This window comes from Fukomys damarensis, unplaced genomic scaffold (assembly GCF_012274545.1).
Source record: "Fukomys damarensis isolate Sample0158 unplaced genomic scaffold, DMR_v1.0_HiC HiC_scaffold_16, whole genome shotgun sequence".
NCBI classification, from domain to species: domain Eukaryota; kingdom Metazoa; phylum Chordata; class Mammalia; order Rodentia; family Bathyergidae; genus Fukomys; species Fukomys damarensis.
The window spans coordinates 90,279,978-90,304,061 of record NW_022900928.1 but is presented as its reverse complement, the minus strand read 5'-3'; the positions used below and the strand labels follow the sequence as shown (position 1 = coordinate 90,304,061).

The 24,084-nt window shown below is 38.8% G+C and overlaps 1 protein-coding gene across 3 annotated transcripts in view; it reads left to right on the top strand.

Moving 5' to 3' along the window:
- Positions 1-24,084, top strand: part of Cntnap2 (contactin associated protein 2) — a 2,025,293-nt gene that overhangs the window by 1,675,012 nt on the left and 326,197 nt on the right. The gene's annotated exons all lie outside the window — the stretch shown is intronic.

The window sequence follows — 24,084 nt, the reverse complement described above, 5'->3', positions numbered from 1 at the left end:
TTTTTTCTTTTTTTTTTTTTTTTTTTTGATACCAGGAATTGAACTTGGGTCCTTGCACTTGCAAGGCAGGCAGCGGAACCACTGAGCTAAATCCCCGGCCCTGTCTTCTTTTCTTTTTGTGTTGTTGTTGTTGTTGTTGTTTAGATCCCACATATTAGGAAAAACACATGATACTTGTCTGAGTCTGGCTCTTTTCTCTTAACATGATAATTTCTAGTTCCACCCATTTTCCTGAAAATGACATACTTCCATTCTTCTTTACTGCTTAATAATATTCCATCATATATTTTTTTATCCTCTGTGTGTAGCCTTAGTTTCTTTGCTGGCATCATAGTGTTTTAGGGGCACAAATGGATCTCACTTATCTGCATCTGCCACAAAGCCAAGCACAACAATTTACTCATGAAGGGAGTTCAAATAATGCTGCTACTATTGATCTTGTTATTGACCTTAAAAATTGGGAATGGTTATTTTGTGAGTACATAAACATAAGTGCATACCAAAAAAAGCCTTTGTATTTAAACAGTCATGTGACCTACAGAAGATGGATGAAAAGGATATTTAGCACTGGTGAAGGGTCAGGAGCCTGCCCTTCACTTACTCAAGAAAAGCAATAGAGGTGGTTGGGAACTTTGTATTTGCAGGACACATTATAAAATATGAAACAAGCAAGTGACAAAGGCTAAGGTGCTCAGTGACTCCTCAGAGGTTTTCCAGGAACTCCAGCCTGGATGTGTTTTTGCCAGAAGCCACTTGGCCTTTGACTGGAGGAGTTCAATATAAAAGGCAGAGCAGGTGCCAGCCATATATCAGCCCAGTCACCTGGAAGGCGATGGGACAAAGTCATGGGGGCTGGACCTACAAACAAGTAAAATGTGCTTCCATGGTAATTCCCCAACCACCTAATATTCCCTATGCACTCACTAATGCCCACAACTCCTCTAATACACCCACAAAATTTCTTCATTCCAACTTTAGAGAAAAAACACTTTGTTGACATAATGACTGAAATGTATTCTGCCCTAAATTTAATTATAAACAGGGCAGGACTGCACCTATCTCCTCTCTGGTTCCACTGGAGAGCAGCATGGAGGAGGCAAAGTTGGAGGAGGAGGAGTCACCCTTGGGAACTGGAGAGGACACCAAAGGATGAGATATGGAAGAAAAAACAAATCAAAGACATGTCCTCTTTCCCTGGGTTTGTTGCTATTGTCAATCCCACTAGATAAGTATATACAGAAACCTGGTGAAAAAAAAATGGTTTTATTTTATTTGACTGGCTATTCTGTTTCACAATGCTTCATAATTTATGTTTTATAGGTAATTGCTATAGTTTGAATATGTCTCCCAAAGTTTACATGCTATATTAATCAAACTCAGAAACTGCAAGAGTAAAAGGACTTTGTTTGGGGTCTTCAGAGTTGCAGTTTAGGAGACACAGCTCTGACAGCTTTGAGTTAGTCATCTGAGAAAGGCAGGGAAAGTGGGGCCTCATGTGGGATGCTCAATGTTAAGAAGGAGCAGGGGCTACCCGACTGATAGAAGAGAAAGGAAAGAAGATATAACCAGATGGGCAATGTCTGCAAAACAAGAGTTGGATAACTTGTTGATTAGCGTCTTGGAATTTTAGGTTCAATGTAATTGCCTGGTCATTTGGTCATTCCAGGAGCCTACTGTCAAAGACAGAGATGACTGAAATCACACTCCAATATGCAGCTGGAATTGTGCATAAAACACACTTCTTAATGACCTCCTAACTTCATTCTGAAAAGCTCTTTCCATGCTGTTTCATCATCATTTTCCTTTTTTTTTCCACAATTGCAAACTTAAATCCCAGGGTAAGAGTGTTTAGAGGTGAGAACTTTGAGAGGCGATTTGGTCATGAAAGCTCTGCCCTCATGCATGATTAGTGTGGTTATCTAAGGAGTGGGTTAGTTAACAGCAGAGTAGACTCATAATAAATCCAAGTTTGACCCCTGTGGCTCTCTGGTGCTCCCTTCCCCTTTTTTCTTCCCCCATGGATCACATAACAGAAAGTCCTCACCAGATGTAAACCTTTGACCTTTGACTTTCCAGCTTCCAGATCTGTAAGAAATAGATTTCTATTCTTCATAAATTACCCAATGTGTGGTTTTCTATTATAGCAACACCAAATGAACCAAAACAATAGTGATTCTCTTCCGTATTTGATTAGTTTCCTTATAAAGATTTCATGCTTAAAGGTTTCACTAATTAAGATAATTATACAATTCACTTCTTGGCAACAAAAACTGCTACTTATTTCTGTGCCCTAAGCACCTAGGTCAGTGCCCGACATGAATATTGCGCTCTATCAAGATTATTACCTGCATATTTCTTGAATGAAGTTAACAAAAATATCTATGAGAAATCTAATCTAGTTTATTTTTAAAAGTATTTATGGTAATTTAAAACCATAATAAGAGTAATATCAAATTTTACTAGCATTATGAGAGTAAATTACAAATAGCAAATAAAACAATGTTATATAGTCAATAAACAATTTTTCTTTACTTCTAATAGGTGTAAAGGGTCATTATGCAAGTAGTTTGTGTACTAGCAGTTTAATATAAGCATGTTTAAAGGATGATAAGGAAAACACTCCAATAGTCCAAATCTCTTAAGCATGAGACTAACCCTAGAACATAATTTCTAGTATGTGATTATGTCTTATATTCTTAAAAGACTTTTTTCAATTGATTGCTTTATATAAATTATATGATTATAAATCTAAACTGTTACCACAAAAAAATCCTTAGATTTGTGATAGAATTAAAATACCTTTTAAGTCAAAATCATTAACAAGAAAAGCTCAATTATGTGAATGCCACTAATAGTACCCCACATTCATTTTGTCAGGTGGTGTACCTTTTGTGGATTATAAGAAACTGTTCATTAGCCCTTAGATTCAAGTCCCTGAGTTTCTTACATCAATTGTTTTTTCTTATTCTTTCATAAGGAATCTCTTCCAGAAACCTCTTATAAGACGACAAATGACCCATTGGAGTATCTATTTAAAATGTTATAAACAAATAAGCTTCTTTCTTACTCCTGTTCTTAATATTTAATTAAAATGCTTCAGTTTTCATCACAGAAATGTTTTATATTCTAACCTCTTAGCCTTATTATTAGTGATAGTCTGATTCAATTTTGAATAGGACTCAAGTTTTTCTCAGTGACTCAAACAGGAAGAAAGTACCTGTCACTCTGTCCCAAGAAAGAATGTTTAATTAAATTATCTATCTTCTTTTAGTTGGTTAATCCAGAGTATTGATGTAAATTGTATATGAAAATTGCAAAATAAATCAAAGTGCTGAATTCTACTTGTTCATCCTGTGGAAAAATGGATCAAGTTCCTAAATGGATCAAGTTCTGTTCTTCATATCCTATCCCCATATTTTAACAATGCAGGTTTGCTTGGTAACTTACTATCTTCATCATCTTGAATGGCTTTAGTGAGACACCATAGACTGGGTGGAATACAAAACAACAGAAATCTGTATCCCATACTCTGGAGGCTGGAAGTCAGAGACCAGGGCATCAGCATGGCCAGTTCCACTGAGGACTCACTTCTGGGTTGCAAGCTGCCAACTTCCTACATCATCACATGGCACAAACAATGAAAGCTCTCTTGTCCCCTTTTTGCAGAGGACACTAAGCCCACTCAGGAAGATTCCACCCTCATAACCTAATTTCTTCTTAAAGCCCCTTCTTCCTAATTCTACCCCACTGGGGGCAGAGTTCCCACATACGAATTTGGGAAAGAGGCAGACCTTTGGCCCATCTCCGTGAGGAGAAGAGCTGCTGTGCAGACCTGAAGGACCCCCTTATGTCATATAAAGGTAGCACATGTAAAGTGCAGACAAGCATCACTATCCTCTCTTCCCAAAGCCCTGTGTGCAGCCTGCTTATCAACGCTGTATCCAGAAAGAAAGAGATACTGGAGAGCCATTGAATAGCTAAACAGCACCAAGAGGAATGTGCAAATGCCACAAACTGGAAAATTGGGGCGAAAGGTGAAATAGCATCATACAAATGTCTTCCCTCGGAAAGCTTAATCTTATTTGAGGAATATATGATCCATGGAAGATTTATCATAAATTGATCTGAAAGAGACAACAACTGCTGAGGGTCCCCACTTACCAATCAACATGGTACTTTGCTGCTTCAGTGGTCCTGCACAACTCAGGCATGTTATTTCTTGGTCACTAAAGAGACTTTTGTCTTGATTCAATTGCCAACATTCTCCAAAATGGTTTCTCATGAGCCTTTGTACTTAGGTATAATCCTGAAAAGTTTCTTTTCCTGGGGAACAGAGTCCCCAGGGAGCCACTGTTTGCAATAGGTCTAAGGAGAGTCTGTGACCTTTTTAGACAGCACTGATTTGAATCCTATATCACTTTTCTAAACTCCTGCACGTTTGTGATCTTAAGTTGAAAAAAAAGAATGAAACACAAAAGGATGAACCCATTTCTAACAAATCTCCACATCTCCATTGTATCTAAACCCTGCTGTCTGAGCATGGAGCTTTATGAGCCCAAGCAATGAAAGAATAGTATTATCAACCCCCAAAAGCAAGAAATTGATGCAGCCAAATAGAAAACATAAAGCAAAGAAAAAAATCTCCGTAGGAAATAGCTCATCTTAATGCTTGATGCCAGTAAGCTTCAGAGTAACTTTTATGTCCTAGAGAATTAAAGGCCTGAGTTAAGCTCATGGACTTGATACCAAGAGGCTCATGATAATGATTTTTATTTGTTGTCTTGGATGGGTTTGTTTTAACATGCACACAGAGGAAAAGGCAAAAGAATTGATGGGAGAAATCTTTAAACCATACTCGGTTCCTTTATGAAAATGGGCAATTCAAATCATTTCACTCAATTTTCTAGGAAGATATTCTTGGGAATTTGTACATTCCAGTGAGGGCTAAGCTTAAATGAACACCGGATCCTCAGCCTCTGAGGAATACAGAGAACATTCCAGCCAATGTTTCTCAAGCTACTATATCCTGTGCTCACATTTACAAAGACTTGTCTGTATTTCTGATTTGCTTTATGTAAACAGAAGGAGATGGTCATGTCTGAGGACAATTTTTACAGAAAGAGGAAAGTCTCAGAACCAAGCAACAGAGCAACCTTCACAGCACTGATGTCAAAACATACAGTGCACATATTCTGCATCCTACACTACTTGATGTCCATTCCTTGAGGGTTTATTGGTGGAAAATTGTGCCTTGTCATTAATCAAGTAAACACACTTCAAAAGACATCTATATGCTACCGATGAAACAAAAAATTTAGAAAATGAAGAGTTTGTTCACTAGGCTTGGGGCACAACTTTAATTGAACTTGGGGGATGACTTGTCTCTTGCAACCAAAGTTTCATATTCTTTAAAATTTGGATAAAGGCATTACACTGCTTAAGTCACAGTATGGAGTTCTCCACTATAAGCAGAACTTACACTGACAATATGGAAACAATAAGCATCTAAAGCCCTGAGACCTGCTTCTGGATGGAAATAATACTGAAATGCAAAAATGAAACTTCTCACCAAGTCTCTGGGAACACAAGTTTGAGACTGGCTGTGGTAACTCAGGAGAGTCCTAAGACCTGACCACAAGACCTAAAAGAGTTTGTGCCCTAAGGCTGATTAGGTTGGTGGTAGGACTATGACAATTACTTTGTTTCAGGGTTAGAGTTCAACTCACCTTGTATCATCACTCAGAGCTCCAAAGCCAGTTTGTAAGAGTGATTTTTCAATCCTGAGTTCACTTGCATTCCACACAGTATGACTACGTGGCACAATGCAGTCCCATATCATATGCTGGAATCTTGGATTTCTGATAGTCACTGGCCTGAAGAGGTGTCTAAAGTAGGCAGAATACTGCCCTCCATCCAAAGTCCTCCACGCCCTCATCTTCAGAACCTAGGAATGTGTCACCATAAGCTGCAAGTGGGATTTAGCAGAAGTGATTAAATTAAGGATCTTTAAATGGGGAGATTATCCTGGATCAGCTGGGTGGGACAAATCTAACCAAATGATCCTTAGGAATGGAAGAGGAGGTAGAGGAGAGTCAGAAGGAAGGGAAGTGGGCAAGTGGCCCTGAGCCAATGATGCCAGAAGGCCTCCAGAAGCAGAAAAGACAAGGAAAGGAATTTTCCCCAGACCCCCTAGAGGAATGCAGCCTTGCCAACACCTCAGCTTTGAGACCCCGCTCAGACTTCTGACGTACAGAACACATAAGTCTGTGCTGTTTTAAGCAACTGAAATGGGGTAATTTGTAATCAACAATTTCTTTTACCAGCTCCCTAAGAAAAAGACTTTCTTACAGTAATGGGACCTTGTCACTGTTTGTGTATAAACAGAAGTTTTAAAGCTAAAAAGGCATGTTTCACTTCTCACATCTGAGATTCCTTTATAATGTCATTTGTGGCCCAGCAATAGGATACTAAACTCCATCTATTGCCCTCACACTGCTGCTGCATGGCAAATGTCTTAAAGACCATAAAGTCTGATGTGCTTTGTAAGTGCTTCAGAGTTCAACCAGAGAGTTAGCTATTGAAATTGTGGAACAGCTGAGAGTTGAATGCAAGGGGTTAGGTGAGTATGTACGGTTTTATTTCCTTGCTATTAGCAACTTATAATCAAAGAAACAGTGAGCTGTCTAAAAGCTCGTATTTTTCCTTAAAGATTTTGCACTGTATTTGCAAGATTGACAACCTCAGTCTAGGGGCTAGTTATATTTTCCAAGGCTCCTGTTATCACTTTCATTTCTAGAAAAGCATTATTTCTTTTTTGACATGGTTATTATTTCTTTTCCTTCTAATAAAATAGTTCAGACTTACAAAAAGGCATAAAGTAATAAAATAATTTTCAAATAGCTGCCACTACCAGATAAAACACTGAAACACTGTAAATATAGTTGAGGCCTTGTATTTGCCTGTACTTAATCATATTTTTCCTCTATATATAGTATAGTAAATTTATCATTTATTATTCATTTGTATGTCTTTACATTTTGTTACATTTATTACATAAATGTATCTGTATATACATATATACTTATATAGGCAGTATATATGTACAGATATAAAGTATGATTGAAAAATACAGTGAATGTTTACATTTTTTAAAAATTTATTACTAGGGCCGGGGATTTAGCTCAGTGGTTCCAGTGCCTGCTTTGCAAGCACAAGGACCTGAGTTCAATCCCTGGTTCCAAAAAGTAAATAATAATAATAATAAAATGAAAAATTATTACTGTAGGAGATAAATTGCCACTCATACCCTTTGCTTCACCCATCATTCTTGCCACTTTCTGAAGCAGTTCTAGAAGTCCTCTTTCATGACTGTCTTTATTTCCACTGTCATGGCTGCCTCAATGTCCTGAATTGATTCAAAATGTTTACCTTTGGTGTTCATTTTGACTTGGGAGAAGTCATCACGCCAGATCCCATAAATAAGGCATGAGGACACATAGCAATGTTTTTATGAGCCCGCTTCCATTGGATGCTGTTGAACAGCAACCATCACACCTCAAAACGACACTCACAAAGGAGAACTTCCAGAGCTGCTTCCGAAAGCGGCAGGAGCAATGGGATAAGTGCATTCAAAGTGAGGGGGAGGATTTTAATGGGGATTAATAGTAATGTATCTTTTACTATAATAAAGTGGGCGTTTTTGTATTCAGAAACAGTATTCTGTGATCATCCCTTGTGTATGTATACATACAGCCTTTGTTTTACACAGTAGTAAGAAATGAAAATGTCTGTGCAAGGTGAAACCACTCAAAGCACTATTAGTAATCAATGACAAAAAATATAGTGATTCCATGATCTCTGAATTCTTTCATTAAATTATTAAAACTTGTTATCAATGAATTTATGAGGAAAAGATCAGCAAAATTAATATCCATTTAGCACATTGTATTTTAAAACATCAGCAACACTGACAAAGCAGTGCATTCTTTCACTGTAAAAACCTCACAGGAGAAGCTGGAACCCCAATTCTCTTCCTCTTCCCGTTATATGATTTACAGCTTGGCTCAGGGGATCATCTCTAGTTGGGTACTCCTAAGCTTGGATTCCCCTTACAGTACTTTATCCTTTGCGCCTTTGACATAATACATTTGACAAATACATTTGACTTCCCTTTCCTGTGATGTATGACATGGTTTTGCATCTTCCGGGACATTGCCATCATTTCTGGTCACAACCATTTCCCTCAGGTACAAAGATCAGCTCACCAGGTCCCTCCAGCTGCAGATCCAAAGGGTCTCTGGCATCGGCATGGCCACTGCTTTTTCCATCACTGGCCTGATGGATGTTCAGTTCAAAGTTCACTTCCAACATTTTCACTGTTTGCTTCCTGTTGCACTTGCACCTTAGTGGACCAGTTTCCTATTTCCTGTGTCTATTTGGGCCTGTCATCAGGCAACCTGGAGGCAACACAGTCACACATTTCACTGTCTGTGTTGGAGAAACACAAATGCGCAGCAGCCCATCAGCAGCAGGCTTTGAAAGAAGTGATATGAGCGGTGCATGTCAGTATGCACTTCCATTATTTAGGTAATGTTTCAGACAGAACTATCTGCTTTTTTATTTTATTTATTTGTGTATTTTTTTATTTATTCATGCTAGGGATTGATCCCAGAGCCTTTGCTACATACTTAGCCCATATATATATCTTTTAATTTTTTGAAATGGAATCTAGCTAAGCTGGTAAGTTTTCCAGGCTGCTCTTAAACTTGTGATTCTCCTGCTTCAGGCTCCCACAGTATTGCTGTGGGCCACAAGACCCAACAATTGAACATCATACATATGCATTGAAAAGTTGCACATTACACAATAGTCCATACTTAATATACCATAATAACTAAAACTTTGATCATGTTGAGAGACTACTTTACTTAGCCGTATAACTAAAATTCATGTATAAAAGAACTGTGCAAAATAAGGTCTGCTTCTGTATATGCGTATATGCACATATGTGTGTGTGCGCTCTGCATATTTCTAAATTTTAAATAAATGCCATCACATAACGCCTATCCTTTCACAAACTTACTTTTTCCATTCAGTGTCCGATGTTATTCATATAAATGTATGCAGCTCTAGTGCATTACTTTTTTTGCTTTTATGATATTCCATTCATATGACTATAGTTCAAGTTATTTATATATTTTTATGAAAATTTATATTGCTTCCAGTTTTTTATTATTGCAAATATTACTCCCCTGAGAATTCATTTACTGCTTCCATGGAGTTATGTGCAAGAATTTCTGTAAGGTAACTATATCTAGGAATGGAATTCCAGGGTTTAAACTTTACTAGATATTTGCCAATGGTTCTACCAATTTGCTCTTCGAAGTAAGTTTGCAAAAGTTATTTCGGCTCACTGCGCTCCTTAACAATTAGTATTGGCAAAAATCTATTTTAATAATCTGCTCAGATAAACATAAAGATAAACTGATTTAATTTGCATTTTCTTGATTAACAGTAAGATTGAAAATACCTTCATGTCTCTTCAATATGAAGTATTTATTGTATCTTTTCATAGTTAGATACATTAATATATATAAAGAGCTGATAACGTATACACTGCAGCCATCATCAGGCAGTCTTGTCCATTCATTTGATGTATTTTGATATGCAGTTGATTTTAAGTATGATAGAGTATAGTAGAATTTGTGAATTTTGCTTTTCACTTTGTCTTATGTACTATAGTCCCTTTTGTGCTTTGCAGCATAGATTTTTCTTTTAAATTCTTATTTTTTCCTATTTTAGGTCATTATTGTATATGAAACTCATATTTTTTAATTCCGCAAGGATCCAATTCCTTATTTTTGACATACACACAACCAAATTTTCCATCCCCAAACTTGGGGAAGAAAATCCTTTCTCCATTGACCTTTAAAGCCACTTTTGTCATAGGAACACCCACAAGCTAAAAGAAGAAAGGTTTTAGCTCACTGTTCATAGAGGTTTCAGTCCATAGTCTACTGGGTATTGCCAATGCAGTGCGGTATGGCAAAGGGGCACAGCAGGGGAGAAACAGTCCATGGCAAGGCAGACAAGAAGTGGCAAGACTTCTTCCTTCTTTCCCTGTTATTACATCCAGGCTACAAGTCTATTAGTTGGTGGCAACACACCCACAGTGGTTTTTCCCTCTTTAGCAAATTTATGCTAAACCATTCAGTGAGCTTACTCAGTACCACACCCCCATGATCCAGTTACTCCCAAAGCCTCACCTATGAGCCTGTGAGGCTTTGAGGGGACATTAGATACAAGCCATAAATCAGAAGTATAAAACATTCACAGTCATTACTCTTATGTAGTTCTCAGAGACTAAGTAGACTTCTCTTTTCATTTCTGATTTCTAATTTCCTGATATCTAACTTCCAAAGGAAATAATAGTTTTATCTTGCACTATCAGACCATCTTAAGTGCCTCTTTTGCCAGCAAGAATCACACTATAATAATACCCTGTGTGTGAATATATGGAATGCGTTTACAAGAAACTTTGCTGGAAGTGGAGTTTCTAGGATGAGAGGAAGAGATATTATAATTCTCTAACTTTAAAGTCACACTGATTCAGCTTCCCCGTATAAACTGGCAGTGCTGTTTTCTGCTATCTGCGGGTGTCCCGTCACACTTCTCATCTCTGATAACTTGATAAGGGGAACATGGCCTCTCAATATACAGAGTCTGCCAAAAAAAAATCTATGCACACTTCAGGAAAAGAGAAACGTGTATAAATGTTTTAATACTCAATTTATTGAGATATAGTGGAATTAGTACAAGTTACATTTGGCCTCTACAATTGCAAGAGGTGCTCAAAGTGATGGCCATTAGCTCCCAGACATATACTAACATACTGAACTGCTGCTTGGGTGACCTTGGTCACTGAGATTGCTGCTCATGCATTTTCAATTTCTTCTCTAAGGACAGGCAGTGTAGTGGGTTTTCTGCAATATACAACATCCTCTATGATCTCCAATCTGTTGAAAAAAATCATACTATTTTTCTTTTATTGAAGTGTGTATACATTTTTTGGGGGAGACTCTGTATTTTAAATTTGCTTCTCTCTTACTGCTCGTAAGTGAGAAGTATTAACAATAGTTCAATAAACAAATACTTGGAAATCTGGGAGGTTTCACGGAAAAGTAAATTTGATATAAAAGCAATGCAGAGAAGCATTTTTATGTATTTTCATTTTCTCTCCACCCCATCCCAAATGCTGACAATAGAAACTCATTCTCAAACTGACCTTATTCAAGGTGAGAGAGCTATTGTTCCAGTGTATTTGTTCCAAGGACTTTCCTCCATACAGGTAAATAGCAGAACTAAAATATCACTAAATCTCTAAGTAAGCAGATTATGCACTGTCAACAATGAATGCCCAGTATATCCACAGTGTAGGAAGTTAAGTAGAGGTATTAGCTATTATTATATTTGAAAGAGCCCAAAGCTCTTGCACTCAACAGCATATCTCTTAAAACTTCATTCTTCCAAAATGGCTGCCATCATCCCAGACATACTGATGGCAACGTAATATTTTAGCCAAAGAGACTCCTACTTTATTGTTTCTGTATGTTTACAAGTTTGAAGAAAATACTTTCTCAAACAGGATCCTCTTTGGATTTCATTGACTACAATTAAATCACCACTGCATTATACGTTAGGCCTATTAGAAATTAGTCCCCAGACTCAAATTGTTGTTGCTGGCAAGAATGCACTCAGATACGGGGCAAGAGGTCCCAATAAGGCAAGTTTTCACTCCTTCAGGAGCATGCAAGCATGAGGTAGCAGGTAGGACAAAAGAGGGTTGGCCCTTTTATCCCTAACTCAGGAGAAGCTGCTGACCTTTTCCACAGGGGCTGGGTTGAAGGTTCATGATCTATTTTGATTTAATTTAAATGGCATGAAGGAAGGGGTTTAAAGGGTTGCTGAGGGGAAGGGGGTGTGGAAACAGAAAGTCCTTGGCTGTCCATAAGCTATCTTTGGTTTGTAGCTGTGTTCTCAGAGTTTTAACTGAGCAGGCATTTCTCATAATTTAGTGTGATCAGGATGGGCCACCTAGGGTGCAGGAGAGTCTAAGATGGAGACACTCTCTTTTTTACATTTTTCATAGAAAAGACCTTGTTTCTTACAGCCCTTAGGCTGACTGATCATTGGTGCAATGAATAAAATTTTCCCGATAACCTAAGATTAATCAATCCATATCCATAGTATACGTGCTTCACAGCAAAGGTAAATGTAGGGATGGCTATCAGTAAGATACACAGTGATGCCTGATGTGAACAGCAAATGTGTTGATAGTATTATTTGTAACAAAGTTAAGTAAGTAACACCATGAGTTAAATGGACATTAGTGAAATTTCTGGTGCACTTTCTTGGACAAACTAAATCACTGCAAACTAACCGACTATGCTTCTGTAAAAAAAATAATATTGACCCACACTGCTTGATACAGAGAAAGTATCCATGGTTTACTTTTTGAGCAATGTATTTGTTCATGCTCAAAAGTAAATTTAATAATGTCTTAAACCAAAATTCTTGGAGGCCAAGGATTTTCTGAAATAGAAGGGTTTATTTAGTCATTATACTTGCTAGCCAAGGCAGGAGTAAGTCTTTGATCAAGCTTCTGCAACTGCCAACAGCAAAGTTGTATATCACTTGGAAAAACTGTCAGCTGTACCCAAGATCAAGAACATATGTATAACAGACATCTAGAGAGAGGAATTGTACATTGCTTACATTGAGTTTACACTGTCTATTGATAAGAGGGCAGGTTAACATGAAGCAGGGAAAGTTCTGGAATGGGAGGATGAACATTACATAAGGGGAAGTATTTGATGTTTCTTCATCGGTTGGGGTTAGTAGTCTCAAAAGTTTAAGCATATGTGATGTGATAGAAAAATACATAGTCAATGGTTAATTTTTTTTAAATTATAGTAAAGGACATATTGCCATAAATTCCCCTCAAAATACAGTACTCCCCTTAACTTCAAACACATTTATCCCTTTGTTCTTGCTATTTTCTGTAGCAATCCTGGAAATCCTCTTTCTTGAGTGTCTTTAGACGTGAACAGAAATACAGTAAACACTGCTACCAAGTGCCATCCAATAGAAAGGTAGACTCATAAAACATTACAGTATATCCTCATCCACATAGTCACCAGATCTGGCACTGAGACTTCTGACTTTTCCACAAAGTCAAAACAACCAGGAAAGGCAAACATTTTGAATTGATTCCATACATCAATTGTATCCATTAAAGCACGACTAACGACATTCTCAAAAGAGGACTTCCAGAGCTCCTTCCTTTGGGAAGTGATAACAACAATGGAATGAGTGTGTTCCAAGAGAGGGGGAATACTTGAGGGAGATTCATGTGACTTTTACTTTAACAATTGTTTTTATATTTAAACATTCATTGTATTTTTCTATTATACCTGTAAGCAGGAGGTGGTGGCAGCTGGGTGTTTTAAATCAAGGCTTTAAACATTCAGGAATGTGGAACAGTCCTTTAATGGTTGGGGACCATGGCTGTTAACTGATGAACTCCCTTATCTCTTTCCTCCTCCACCCTCTGTCCTTTCTAAGTAAAAGTAGGCTATCTTAGAATGCATCTGTTATCGAATGGGATCCTCCTGAATGAGTGCATCATTGAGTCCCCTGCATCAGTCATTTCATTTTCTCTTGTCAGTACTAACACCTCATTTGGAAATCAATCACTGTACCATTTATGGAAATATGGGTTCTGAATTTCAAATGACAATTTGGAACAGAACCCATTCACAGTTTGGTCACTGTCCAGTATCAACTTGATTTTAAACTTGACATTTGTTTTTTGTTTTGTTTTGGGGGTTTTGTTTTGGTTTGGGTTTTCATACTGGGGATCAAATTCAGGTCCTTGCACTTGCAAGACAGGCGGCAGAAACACTGAGCTAAATCCCCTGGCCTAAACTTGATGTTTGAAGAATAATTTTGAAAAGAAATGAAAGCAAGGAAATCTGAAAGAATTTCACCTCTCTAGCATGCTTATGTAGTGAGTTTTGGACTGCTTAGGAATGGAGAGGTTTCCTTTCTCATGGACAACAAGCTTTATAAAGATACACTGAGAGGGCCAAGGGTTTTTTAGCTCAGTGGTTCCACCGCCTGCCTTGCAAGTGGAAGGTACCAAGTCCAATCACACCCCTTCCCGCGCGCCACCATACCAAAACAAACAAAAGCAAAAGATATACTGAGACAGGGTAGTTGAAGGATAAAACCCTGTTATGTGTTGTAGAGTTATTTAGTACATATCAGGCTAAGATTCTAATCACTATTACCATAACTTCAACCAACTGCCCTAAATCCACATATCAAACTCTACTGATAAAATGGAATACCCTGGCCCAAAGGGAAAGCTCTATTCCTCCCAGTCATCACCAAACATAAAAGAGGTCATTTCCTACAATTCCTCTTTGAACTTGAATCTTGGCCACCCCTTGAAGGTGTGAAGAGATCAGGGAGAAAATGGCTTTGAAATCCATTAATGGAACACTAAGAATCCACTCAGCACAGCTTGGAGATCTCAACAGATGCCCTAATTAAAGTAAGAAAAGCTCTTCTACTCACAGAAAAACAAGCAACCAACAAGGAAATAGCAGCCAAGTGCAACCTTGCAGTGCTGTGCTGGAATTAGGGCAGACCACAGGCTGGTGTCTGCTTGTAATTGGAGGAAACCCAGCTGACAGGAGGTTTCAGAAAAGAAAATTAGGTAGGGGTGGTTTGATTTTATGTGAGATTCCTGTGAGAAGAATGTTAGGACCAAACATTATTTGTTACTATTTATTAGTGTGGAGCTCCACAAACATGCCCTTGAGTTTTCACAAACCCAGATATCATTTCTTTTTTTCTGAGAATGAACAGTTATTTGTCATAGCATTGTGCAGGGTTGCTGATTGTGGTGGAAAATACCTGTCAATTAGCATCGAGGAAATCCTCAGATCTTACCCCTTTCATTGGTAGGACATCAGGTAACATTTTGTTTTCAAGGTGCAAATAACATCCCCGGTCTTTGCTATGAAAGAGCTTTAATGGAATTTTTAGCCACCCAATGTGTAAGGGCTGATGTCCTCACGCTGAGATGGCTCTCCCTATTCCCTGAGGCTTCCTCTGTGTCACATTCAGCTCAACAAACACAGGAAACAGCTCTCCTGCAGTGAAGGTGTTGTCTCAGCTTAGAAACCCAAGGAAAAAGCTGAGCTCCTGGGCGAGGAACCCCATGCTGGAAAAGCTGAATCCTTAAAAGCAAGACACAGAAAATAAGCCTTCTCCCTGGTGTTGTTCTGTGTGAATGACCACAGGCTAGAGGTAAAACAGGATTTTGAACCTCTACACCATTTAGCATTGCTTAAACTTAATTTGTAGCCAACAAGCTAACTGATCTGAAAACATTAGACCCCACCCACCCCTTCTAAGTTTCCCTTGAACATCCTGATGTCCAAACACATACTTCTTTCATTCTCCAACACAGACCTCCCACTGCAGAGACAGACCCTTGTTTTTTTTTTAGTCTTAAAGCCAGTAGGGGAACTCTTTTTTTTTGCAGGATTTCAATCCACAATACAAAGAGATTAATAAGCAGCTTTCAAAATAAAATTTCTAGGTGAGAGATTTCATCACTATTTTGTAGATCTGGTGGATTAGAATATATATTTTCAGTATTTTAAGGACTCAGATTCTGATTCTTTCCAATTCACTGGCTCACTATATCCAAAAATATGGTATCAGCACCTAATGAAGGGGGCCATTGGCTTCTGATCTCAAGCTTTCCTTAAGCTACCTTTACTACAACATTTACAAGGAAGTTTTCTGAAGCCAAATAAACTCACAAGTTCTGAGACAGATTTGTATAGGCCAGTTTATTTTGAGCTCCAAATGTAATCATCGTCATCATCGTCATCATCATCACATCCTGTGATGCAGGCACCAGTTTTGATTTGAGTGCCCCAGTCTCTGCCCCTGCTTGTGAATCTCTAGGTCCTCTGCAGAGGAACCAGGGAGAAGCTTCGGCCCTCGGGAAGAAATCTGTTCACACTGCAAAGCCCCACTCTTTGGGTAAGCACCCTCTGTGCTGCTGTGACACCCCTGTCCAGCTGTGCAGTCCCCAGTGCCTGATTTGTGTTGGGTGAATTCATCTGGTGGCTTTGACATGACCTTCCCAGGTGTGTGGCTCCCAACTAAAACCACTCTGCTATCTGCCTACATGGAGATCACGTGGATCCTCCAAGGAACCTGGCTCCGGCACATTATCACTCTGTAGCAGTTTGTGTCACACTGTGCCTGTCTAACTTGTCTGGGAGCAGCAGCTGAAGAGGGGCAGAGGTGAAGAGATAAAAGAGAACAGCAGAATCACACAGCTCCACGAGAGAAACCACTTGCCTGAAAATAATTTATTTTTCTGATAACAAAAATCATACATGTTCATCATCAAAACTTTAGAACACAGAAATTTAAGGAAAGAAAACGTTTGATTGTACTACCTGGCTAACATTTTGGATATGTGTAGTAGGGAGATTGCTCGTTGTAAAGTAAGAAGGTTATTTTTTCCTAATCATATAAATTTTTAAATATCCTTAGGTCCTAGTTATAGCCATTAAATGGAGATTTCTAAGAAGGATGGTGTTTCTGAATTTTTTTGGGGGGGTGGGTGTACCGGGGATTAAACTCAGGTCCTTGCACTTGCAAGGCAGGTGACGAGCTAAATCCCCAGCCAAGGATGGTGTTTCTGAAACTTCACCTTCTTCAGCTGATTTGTGGACTTATTCATGCTTCTTGACTAACAGATTCTAAGGATACAACGTGTCCCCTTTCCATGATTCTCAAAAATGAAAACTCTTAATTCACTTTGAATTTGAAGTGATATCTTCAGGAAAGATATTCCATCAAACCCGATTCACGGATCAGGCATTGTAACAATGTTGGACACAAAACACAAGATCTGTTGGGAGATAGGATAAATTACACTGGAGTTATTGCAGCAGCAATACTGTCCTGGACTAAGTGTCTAAATGTCTCATCTGTATAAGTTTGCCCAGTTTGATCACTGAAACAAACAAAAAGGAAAAGGTTTGTTTTCCTAAACAATATGTCAGTATATTATGAAACTAACCATTTTTCTGTAATTCTTGTGGCAAATAAAGAAACTGCATTCTAATAAATGTTTCAAAGTGAAATGGATATAAAATAGATGATAAAATAACATATATTCCCATGGGACTTGGAGGTTGTTAAAATGTTTTCATACTATTCCATAAAAAATTACTTATGTTTAAAACTGATAGCAACTAAACAGATCAGATCAAAAGAATATTAATAATGTGAACTAAAATAAAATCTTATATTGTTTCCATAAGCTATAAAACTTAGCTAAAGTCTGTTCTATAAACATATTCTAGTTTTAAAGCATAACTGAAAACTAACCAGTAACTGGTATCTGACTAGAACCTAAACTAGTTGAGATTCTAAACCCATTGAGGGCCAGATATGTAGCTCAGGGGCAATGCAACTTCCTGGCAAGCGAAAGATCCTGAGTTTGATCCCCAGTACCAGAAAAAGTAAATAAATACATAAAACATTGAAGCACTACTCAGTTCAAAAAGCATGTTATCAAGAACTTCAGCTAGAAAAGTTAATAAGAAATGTCCATCCATTTTAGGGTGATTTAAAAACTGGAAAGAGTCAAGTCCATAGCATACACCAAGTCCTTTTAACCCTCTTAACATGTGTGCTATTTTTGAAAACTGCTTCCAAACAGATAAAAGAACTGGTCAAAAGAAGATTTGTTAAACACAATTCTAATAGCCTAACCTTCTTTTTTGTCTTTTGTTTTGTTGTTGTTTGTTTGTTTTTGTTAAATGCAAGTACAAGTGTTTTTAATCTTCCAGTGAGAGACTGTGTAAGACACAAATGCTTTCTGTGCAAAACAGAGGGAGAATTCACATATGCACAAAAGCCCAGGAGCTTTCTCAAAGCATTCTAGGAGCTCTAGCTACTCCCTAGAAACTGGGTTGTTCAGCAAATTGGGAAAATAACATGATTGGTACCTGCAATTTCTGACACCAATCTCACATCTAATCTCTGTGGCTTTATGAATATCTACCAGGGACCCAAGGCCTAATTGAAAATGCTGCTAACTATTGATTTATTGAGCTGTGAGTCAGGTAGTTTATGAGTTCTCTGTAAATATGGGCTGTTGATAGTAATGGTCAAGTTCCCATAATTTCTTAATGTCAGTTTATTTATTTGTAATATTTATGACTGTAAAATATAATCAAGTGATTACTGTTCTAGGGGGAGAAAATTCATTTCTAAAAGATGATCGTAGTATCATCATGTTGTTAGTTGTGTTTTCAAGAACATATTTCAAGAACCCACTACAAATAAGGGGTAAAATCATACAATGAACTAGAATCATATGAATCAAGGAACAAAGTGGAAAAGGAGAGATATGAGGATTTCAGAAATGTAAATTATGTTTAAAACCACAGTGAGCCTTTAGGATAGGCTGGGAGAAGGAAGCAGAGGCACTTACTCAGTAGAGAAAGTGACCAAGGTCAAGCAAGGACTGTGGGGAACTAAGAGCATCCTCTATGGTACTTTCCAACTGGACCCTTTGCCATGGGAGTTTGTGTCTCATGCGTTCATTTTTGGCATGAAGAGAGGCTGATTTCCATAACAAGTCTCAGACAGTACCGTAGGCTATGCTTCTATTTAAAAGAGTTCATTTGTTTTGCTCATTTTCTTGAGCTGAACAGTTGTGAAAGGAAGTCAGCCTTACTATCTTTTCCCCTCTAAATTGACCAAGAGCTTGCAAAAATCTGAAGATCAGTGAGTCCAAGATCTATTCCAGCATTTTATTGTATCATCACTATGAAAAAAATACCTAGGAAGAACAACTCAAAGGAGGGAAGACATTTTGGCTCATGGTTTCAGGGATATCATCAGCTGGCTCATTGCTTTCAGGCTTGTGGTAAGGCAGAAACATCTTGGTGGAAGGATGTGGCAAAGGGAAGCTGTTCACCTCATGACAGCCAGAAAGCAGAGAGTGAATGAGGGAGAGAGAGAAAGCAAGAGAGAAAGGAGAACTGAGGATAGGATATACCTTTCCAAGGAATGCCTCCAGCGACCCTCTTTTCCATCTGGAGCCCAGCTCCTAATACCCTGTTCCATAAACTTATCAATGGATCCATCTATTAATGAGGTTAGCGCCCTGAAGATCCAGTCACCTCACTAGATCCCACCTCTGAATATTGCTGTACTGGCATTTAAGCCCTCAATACACAAGTTTTGGAAGACACTTCATATTTAAACCAGAATAAAGCTTATAGTTTTGTGAATTCATGTTATGGTTTAGATCTACACTATCCTCCAAATAGGCTCATATGTGCAGAAGTTGGGTTTTGGAAGGTAACTGGATCATGAGGGTGCCATATTCATTAGCGAACTAATCCACTGAACAGTTCAGAGTTGAATGTGCTATTGGGGGGGGCCCTGGCTGAAAGTAGATCACTGCAGTACAGGGGTGGCCTGGAAGGGTATATCTCCCTCCTCCACTCCTTGCTTTTCTCTTTACTTCCTGAGAACCATGACATAAGCAGATTTCATCCACCAGGCCCCTCTGCCCTGCCTTTTCTTACTTGGAACCATTTGGACACAGACTATAAATGTGAGGTACAATAACCCTCTCCTTTAAGTTGCAGGTATTAGGTATTTTGTCCCTAAGACAGGGCACTAGTTGGAATTTTTAGCATTATTTTGGTGGCTACTGCCTTTTCCTCTCTTGGCTCTCATCTTTGCCTTCCCCACACCCTAGCTCAGTCTAAATCAGGTGAAGTTTTGCAAATCTACTGGATTTAAACCAGTCAATGCAGATTCTGAACACTTAGTGGTACGAAAATACCTTTATGGAGAACTCACACTGTATTTCTCAGCCTCGCATTCACTTCCTTCCTGGCACTGCTCCCAGTCACTCCTGAACTTCATCTGTTAGATTCCTCTGGGAAATTTCTCTCTTTGTAAAACAAGGTCCAGGCTATTTAAACCCTCCCAACAGGCTGGAAGCTCTTCCCCTTGCAGACAGGGAAATCAGTTTCCTCTTCTTGCCTACAGAATCTTCCGAAGTCTTTAGTGACTCCTTTGGTCTCCTTCACTCAGAATATTCTGCACTTCTATGAGAAGCCAGAAATCAACCTTGCTTATGTTTGGCTGCCACATCGTTGCCGTTTATGTCATAATTAGTAATGCATCTATTAATTTCTCACACTGGATTATGCACATTTGGAAGGCAAGTTCAGATTCAATGACTCTTCTTTAAATCTTCACCAACATCTAGCTTGCTAAAACAAGCAAAAGGAAATTATATACTTTGTACCAAATACAAAGAAAAGCAATAGCAATTCATCTTACTTTTATCACTAGTCTCAGATTAACTGTGTTTCCAAGTTTACTGCATATCTATGTGGTCTATGAAGGCATTTTTTTCCCAAAATATATATATATGTAAGAGCAAAACAGAAGACAAGTTGTGATTTGCGGAAATAAATTACTGGACTTTTGAACTTTGACTATCATATTCTCACTCTACTGATAAATTGTCTTTGAGAATTCATATTAATTTTGGTCAAGAAATGTACCATGGAAAGCCACTCAGTTAATCTTATCCATTTATTATTTTACATTGGAAGGAATGAGTAAAGGAGTGAGTTCTATGGTTATGAACCCTACAGTTCAGTGAAACAGTATTTCTTCTTTCAGTATATTTAGTATTTTCTTTAAAATCATAGGATGTGGCTTAAGCCAAAGCAATGATATTTTCCTTTATTACAGAAAACACCTTTAATTACCTTCCTTTAAACCACTTTGTTGTAACACTCAGTGAGTTTGTCTCCTAAGGTGGGCATGAAAAAGAATCCCAGCATGACTGAGTGCTACCATAATTAAAGAAAAACTGAAAGGTCAAACATCAGGATGGGGTGTATCTCAGGCAACACCTGACAACAGGTGCTCCTGCCACTCTGAATCAAGACCATTGACTTGCTTACTGAATAACCTGTCATGCTTCTTTCTCTGCACTTTGCTATTAAGTTGGAAAGCATCTCTTCTCAATTAGCACCTGGTTTATTTCTCCACCTACCGTAGACTGTTCAGTGAGGTTCTGACAATAAAACCAGGAAGAAAAATAACGCCAGTAGGATTGCAGAAGCAGCTTCAGAATCAGGGTTGGGTAACATTTTTGTTTATTTCTTTACTTAATCAATGCAGTGAAATTTACCAAAAACACAGGAAGTACCTGTTGGGGGCCAGTGAGTATATTAGATGTTAGGAATGGGAAAGGACAATAAGATGTGTTCCTGACCCTGGAGGGGACATTGTCCAGCAGGAAGACACAGTCTGTGATGAAGTAGCTGAGATAAAAAGTGAGCTGCTCTGTGCTGCAGGATAGCCCAAGGCTCTTCCAGAAGACAGTGGTCAGTCTGTGAGGGGCAGCACAGATGATTTTCCAGACCCCCAGAGGCCAAGTCCAAAATGACAAGAAGGGTTTCTGGAACCCCAGTGGTGGCAGAGAAGACCCTGACTCATGAAGGGCCAGGGACCTCAAGCCCACTCACTTGGTGAGATGTAGAGCATCTCTACCGTGAATGAGAGAGCTGGAAAGTGACCAATGCACTTGAAAGGCAGCCAGAAGAGAACCCAGATGGGGATGGGCCAGTGCCCAGAGTGCAGAGAAAGATGACAGTGGAGACCTGGAGGTCTCACAGTCTCCCCAAAGCCCCATATGACCACTCCAAAGCTTCACAGTCACAGGGCAGAGGAGGAGGTCGGGGGAGGAGAGGAATCAGACCTGGCACTTGCCCCATCGCTTGCATCCCTGATAAGAGCTATGTATCACCAACTGTACATGGTCACATGCAGTAATCAATAGAGGATAGCCCACATTGGATCTCCCCACAGATGGGCAGTAGCCATAATGTGTGCAGAAACAGAAATGCCTGGGTGCCATCATTGGGCTCCACGGTGTTTCCATCTGGGCTGTATTAGCATATACATATTTTTTGAGTCCTTATTACTGCTCATAGCATATTTTGGCCCTTTTTTATGAATTCTGCTAATGGCTGCCCTGTGCCCTTTTCTCTGGTTCAAGGCCTCATCTCAGCAGCAGTCTCTTTCTTCAACAGCCACACTGTCTGCCATGTCATCAGGATGAGGGCAATGCTGATAGGGACAGAACTTTTAAAGTTGGACTGTCAGGAACAGCTTCAAATCTGAACACAGGAGATGCCCCAGAAGCTTGGCACATTGCCACTGTCCAGGCTGCCCCATTGAGTATCCCATAGGTGGTAGGTACCAGGTTGAGATGATTGTGTTTGGGCATTTCTTTGTCTCTCACTAGTTAGTGTCCTTCCCCACCCCTGCCACCCTCATCACCAAACTGCACTGCCATTGAGACTACTACAGAATAGTCAAAAGCCCAGACAAGTCACTGTAAATTAAATCTCAGCTACAAGGTTCCTCTGAAATTACCCTTTCTCAAGATTCCCGCTGTTTCTCTACTCAAAAGTAAAAAGAAGAGATAAATGTCTGTTGAGCACTGCACAAAATTCATCATAAGATTGGGAATACTCTGCATTTAGTCATGTTCAGTAAAGAGGTGCAGTGTGACTTTTACTGAATTTTAATGGTGTAATTTTTAGCCCAGAAAGCATGCTTACGTGTGCCAGAGTGATTAATGATACAGTTTATGCAGCTCATTGGTCATACTTAAATTAGTTTAAATATTCATCTGTTGCTTTGTTATAATGAATCTCTGTGTTTCTTTTTATTTCTGTTTCCCCTGACTGCTTGTGCTTGTCTGGTTGGAGGATATTTGCCCAAGTTTGGAAAGAAATGCCAATGATGTGCTAGGAAACAATGTACTCAGGCTACCAAAAAGTAGAGGAGAAAAAGAGATAAACACTTCACTTCACATTGCAAAATGCACACAAAACTGCATGGCCTTCTGGGTGAGGTTCCTTGGTGAACTCTGCAGGGGCCGGATCTGAGGTTTCGTATTCACTTTTTTCAACAAACAAAGCCAGTGGATGAGGTGGGATGTGGTTTGATGCCTGGAAGACTTCCTTTCAGATCCACACATCAGTCTTTCAATACCACTAAGTCCTCCCCATTAAATTCTGTGTGTATTTGGAATTTACATGTTCAGTTGGAAATTCCAATAATTCTGCCTTCTACAATTCTATGAATTTTCCTCCCAGAGCAAAAAAAACAAATTTTTTTTCTCCAGATATCAAAATTGCATTTGTGATGAAGAAAAGCCAGAAGAGTAGCTTAATGAGAACTTTTATTATAAAACTCTAAGATCTTTCCAGTTCAAATGTAAGGACCCCTACACTGGACACTGTCCTGATCATACAATATGGAACTATAAAGACTGATTTGCAATTACCCCACCCCATACTTCCGATGTGATTCATCCAAGTAGATCGACCTTTAAGCGTACAAAATGACTTTAATAACTACCTTAGAAGTAATCCTTGGGAGCTGGCCATAATTGGAATAGAAAATTTTATACTCCAAGAACAAAGGTCAGCTTCATGAGCTAATCATTTATTTTGGAAATTGTGGCCTCCACACCAGCAAGATATTCTCTTCATCTTTTGTTTCCGGCCTTATCTTCAGCTCCAGTCAAAGAAAACAAAATATAACCATGAAAGTATCTGCATTATACTGGAAACATAGCATTTCTAATTTTTCCAATTTGGGGGACTGCTCTCTCTATTAATATCTGGATATAGAATCATAGAATCATAGTCTTCCATTATGACTTACTGTAGAAAATTCATCTTGGTGTCCAACATTATCTGATTCCCTGGAGTGTTGACTACTTGATATCAACTCTCTCTTCTATTCCCAACATTTTTTTTTTTTTTTTTTTTTTTTGGTACCAAGGATCAAACTCTGGTCCTTGAGCTTGCGAGGCAGGCGGCAGAACCACTGAGCTAAATCCCCGGCCCAATTCCC